Source organism: Suricata suricatta, chromosome 7 (assembly GCF_006229205.1).
Source record: "Suricata suricatta isolate VVHF042 chromosome 7, meerkat_22Aug2017_6uvM2_HiC, whole genome shotgun sequence".
NCBI classification, from domain to species: Eukaryota; Metazoa; Chordata; class Mammalia; order Carnivora; family Herpestidae; genus Suricata; species Suricata suricatta.
The window spans coordinates 125,147,713-125,153,210 of record NC_043706.1 but is presented as its reverse complement, the minus strand read 5'-3'; positions in this window follow the sequence as shown (position 1 = coordinate 125,153,210).

Below are 5,498 nucleotides of genomic sequence, written 5' to 3'. Positions count from 1 at the left end.
TGAGATTTGTCCTGAATGCTTAGAAAGAACAAACAAGTCTCAACTCTGGGCATAAGATTTAGGCTAGCTGCCAGCCTGCAAGGATAGATTGGGCAAATGTGGTTGCTTATCACAGGGCAACCCATCCTCACTCTTAGGAAGACAACTTCTAAACGCACAATGGCCTGACAGCACATGGAGTCATAGCCTAGCACAGCTGTTTCTCACAAGAACAGAAATCTTATTTGCCCTTCACTGACATTGACCAGCACTGTGGATATAATAAAATCCTCCTTGGAAGTTTTAATGATCTGTTCTATAACTCATCTCATAGCCCATCTTGCAAATAACTTTCTGTCAAAAATCAGGCACTAATACATCATCAAAGATATTGTATTCTTCTGCTTTCATAGTTAGGCCAAGAAATGCAACTGCTCTTTGGTTCATATCTCAATCTGAGAGTGCTGATTTCCTCCAACCTCAGAGGCTGGTGTTTGCTTCTAGCATTAATTAGATAGTATGCTTTGGAAGAGGAGGTTGGGGTCTTTAATAAACTGTTTGAGGAAGAAGGTGATGTGCTCTTCCTTTCATTGACCTCCAGTGCCCTCTCTCATCTGTACCTCTGAATCCAGTAAGTTACAAAAGTTTTTCTTAATAGACTTTATTTTTTAAAGTAATTAAATGTTTACAGAAAAATTGAACAAAATATATAGAGTTCCCATAAGCCCCCTACTCCCCCACCCATATTTCTCCTATTATGAACATCTTGAATTAGTTACTGTTGATGAGCCAAATTCCTATATTACTATTCAGTCCGTCAATAACATCAAGATCTACTCTGTTGTACGGTTCTATGGGTTAGGGCAAATGTGTATTGTGTATCCACCATTACAGTCTCATATAGAATAGATTTCCTGTTGTGAAAATCCCTTTTTCTCCACTTGTTCATCACCCCACCTTGAATTCCAGCAACCACTGATCTTTTTTAGCGTCTCTGTAGTTTTGTTTTTTCCAGAATGTTATATAGATGGAGTCTTATGGTGTGTAGCCTTTTCAGACAGGGTTCTTTCACTTAGCAATATGCATTTAAGTTTCCTCCATGTCTTTTCATGGTCTGATAACTCTACTTTATTGCTGTATAATAACCCATTGTGTGGATGTATCAAAATTTGTTTATCCATTCACCTATTGAAGAATATCTTGGTTGCTTCCAAGTTTGGCTATTATGAATAAACCCTCTATAAATATTCATGTGCAGGTTTGTGTGGATGTAAATTTTAACTCATTTGGGTAGATACTTAGGATCATAAACACTGGACCATATGGAAAGACTATGTTTAGCTTTGCATGAAACTGCCAAATTGTCTTCCAAAGAGGCCATGCCATTTTTAACTGGCACAATGCAGGTACCATCAATTTGAGCCTAGAGATCCTCTGTGTGGGGATTGGCATCCTGGGAAAAAATACAGGATTTGGAAAACACAGTGCCTTATTCTGCTCCCTAGAAAAGTGCATTCTCCGGCTCCCTGGAAGAGTCAGGCTCATTGTTTTTCATTTCTTTCTTTTTAATATACAAAGGCCTTTTCTCTTTCTAGTGTCAATTTGCTTTATGTCTCATTCCCCTAGAAAAATGCATTCCGCCAATCATGTCTACTTTTAAAAGGCCTCTTCTAAAAGTCAAAAGGCTAGGGTTTTTTTTCAGCTAGACATAGAGACATAGAGTTTATACTCACTGAAACTCTGAAATTAGGAGGACATTCTCCCATGTGCTGGGTCACAGAACACTCTCCCTGGTGGACTTAATTTAATCTGGTCCACTGAGGCCCCTAAACTGGCCAGTCAGTTGTCATCACTAATTAAAGAGAACCTTTTAACGTCACTTCATGAATGATTCACGACATATCACAGTGTCCTTTGTATTTGCAATGGCATTGGATCACACAAGTGAATGTACTTGAAGGATGTCCCAAAGCTCACCAGAAACTACTTCAATCAATATTTCCTTTTTGTGTTTGTCCTTGGCCCTCTTAGGACAACTTATTCTTGAATTATGGAAGATTTTTGTCCCATTTTACACTATTTACTTCTCACTAAATTATCCTTTTACCATTTTCCCCCTAAATCTTATTATTTCTGCCCATTTCTATATTTCTGGATTCTATGATACATAATTCCAAACCATTTACCTAAGATTATCATATTCTAATTGACCCTTACTAAATAAAGCCTTTCACAAAAATCTCCCAAAACACTTTAAATCCCCCATATCCAACTCAGGTCAACAAATCAAGCCTATAAGCCATTTTCAGCTGAAGAGACATTCCTGAAAACCATCACCAAATAGGGTCTCACAGATTTTTCATAGCCAAAATCTAGAAGGCAAAACAATTACTGTTCTTGGCACCAAGATTGACAATTACTTTACTTTCTCCCAAGAATTATCTCAAGATTTTAATCTGTTTATGTCTAATGGTAGAAGTCAGTAGCAGTTAAAAAGACTATTTCTTTGCTTGCTTAAAATTCATGCTTCCCAACAGGCAGCTTTACAGTCTAACTAAGGAAGAGGGTCATCAACTCCTTTTATAATATTTTTTCTTGACTCATATTTGCCTGGACAGACAGAGAGACCAGTGCTTGGGCCACCCTTTCCACTTTCCTGGTTTTCCCTGCTACTAAGAAGAAATGGCACAGGGCTTTGGTATATCCCAACTGTACATTAAATAAAGGGAAACATTTGCCTCACAAATGGAGTTTGGTTTGCCCCTTGATGTGTGTAGTAGATTGCAGGGTCATGTACAGAAGAAAGCATGCAAAGGAAGATCGGATGTTTTGCAAAGAAGCCTTTCTTCATCCACATTATTTGTGTCATGGCTATAGAATGTGTGTGTCGTGACAGTTTTCAAAGGCATGGTGGGACAAACTAAAGGGGGTAAATGAATGGAAGGGACTTTACCTTCAAAAGACTGTTTTATTAATATGTGTACAATACATACACTATCTTGAATTATCAATAGGTAGGCCGAGTAGCAGTAGCTGACATTCATTCTTTAGATTATACTGTGTATCAAATCTACAAAGTCAGTAAAACAAAATACAATGATAACAAATGACTTCATTCCCTGAGTTTGCCATGGATTTTCTGTCCCAGTATTAGATCTCCAGAAGTCTGTAGCTTTGGGTCATGGCTTTATCAACCAGACCAATAAGATTTCCAAGTTCTAAAAAAGGATAGAGGTGGAATTTAAGGAAAGGTATTAAGCAGGCTGCGTTTTAGCTTATGGGCAAGTAATAAATTGTATCATGTATCTTGAATGTATCATAGATAAGCTGCTATATAACGATGGCCACTTCAGATAGCTGTGAAATTAGGTGATTAACTAGTTGGTACTTAACCTTCTAATTTCTGTATAAGTCTAATTACATGAAACAGAAGTTGGTGTTTTGATTTTTTACTTTGCTTTTCTATTTGGAGTGTAATTGTAACTACTGTAGTGTAAATGATGGAAAATAATTGCATAAGTTAAAAAAAATAAATAAATAAACGGAAAAAAAAGGAGCAGGTAGAAAATAAGCTTGCATGACAGGCTAATGGTTTGTGAAAAACAAGCACCCTGTAAAAGACCCGGGTTAAAGGAGGATAGCCACCACAAAGAGAGGCGATAGAGGAAAGCAAGTGAGGATTGCAAGAGATTTAAAGAGGGCAATTTCTTCTACCATCACTGAGCCCAGAAGACACTTCAAGTGTATAAAAAGAAATCAGTAGCTTCTATCCACAAGTTTCACATCTTTTGGGTTTCAGCTGAGCTTTCCATGAGGCTTTGCCCACCACTGTGACCAGATTCCTTCTCCTGTATCCTAACTACTTCACACGGAACTACAGCCCAGCAGTGATTTTTTTATGCTGTGGCTTTATTATTCTCTGGATTCCTATGCCCATGCATACAGTTAAAAAACAAATCTTCAGGGTCAGAGTCAATCATGTTTTTTATCCTCCCTCCAAACGCTTTCTACTTGCTGAGAAAAGGGTATTTAAAGGGGTTTATCAATGGGTCCAAGGTCCCCCAGCTTCTAGGTGGCAGGGTGAGATGTAATATCGATTTTAGGTGGTGGCAAGTGTCAACTGTAGCACCATGTCTTGTATAAAGCATGGTCAGCCAATATCATTTGATAGATTGAGTGATAAGAGAATGAATGAAGTAAAAAAAAATTAAATCTAAACCACTAGAAATTTGAGAAGAACATTTTTATAACACCTTAATTTCATTTTCTGGTTTACTTTAAAAGGACATGGGAAGAGATCCAGGATATAAGGGAAGCAAGCATTATTTTCTCATTCACCCAAAATGTGGAGACCTCCTCTGGAAAGTCATCGATCTTCACATGTCTTTGCCTTTGTTTTTCTGGAAAAAATATGAAGACACAACACTGAACACTAGGTTGTGTTTCCCATTTAGTTTAAGAAGCTTAGATGACCTACACTGTGCCAAACCATAAAAGATTGACTGGGATTGTAGAACATGTATTCCAAAATTTTTGAATATTTAATTTTAAAATAGATATATAAGGGGCACCTGGGTGGCTCAGTCAGGTAAGCATCCAACTTTGACTCACATCATGATCTCACAGTTCACGGTTTCAAGCCCCAGGTCAGACTCTGTGATGACAGCTCAGAGCCTGGAGCCTGCTTCAGAGTCTATGTCTCCTCTCTCTCTGCCCTTCCCTCACTCATGTTCTATCTCTCTGTCAAAAATGAATAAACATTAAATAAATAAATAGAAGAAACAATAATGGAGTATGATTTTTTCCACTTGGACTAACTGCCTGAATGCTCACTGAAAGGCCTCAGTACAGTGATCCAAATAAAGATCTAGGAGTCCACCTGCAACCTGGTTACAAGTGATGAAATTGGACCTATTTAAGTATGGGATGTTAGTCGTGACCCCTACACAGAGCCTGAAAGAATGTGGCTGCTAAGAGGAAGAGGTGTGCTATCTAGACACAGAGCAATTTATTGCTATTCGTCAATCATATTGAAGAAATATTGATAACTACCTATTATGTGCCAGCCATTATGCTCTATGTTGTTTATATAATACATACAAGACCAAACTCTGCCCCTAAGAACTTACAGAAAACCCAACTGAGTCCCAGTTGACATATAGTATCTTTTTTGTTTTGTTTTTTAAATTTTTTTTTAATTTTGAGAGAGGGAGAGAGACAGCATGAGCAGGGGAGGGTCAGAGAGAGAGGAAAACACAGAATCCGAAGGCTCCAGGCTCTGAGCTAGCTGTCAGCACAGAGCCCGACACGGGGCTCGAACCCACAGACTGCGAGATCATGACCTGAGCAGAAGCCGAATGTTCAACTGACTGAGCATTTATAATGTTCCCAACACATTGAATATTTATTTCACTTACTTTCTTTTTAAGTAGTTTATTGTCAAATTAGTTTCCATACAACACCCAGTGCTCTTCCCCACAAGTGCCCTCCACCATCACCACCACCTCTTTTCCCCCCTC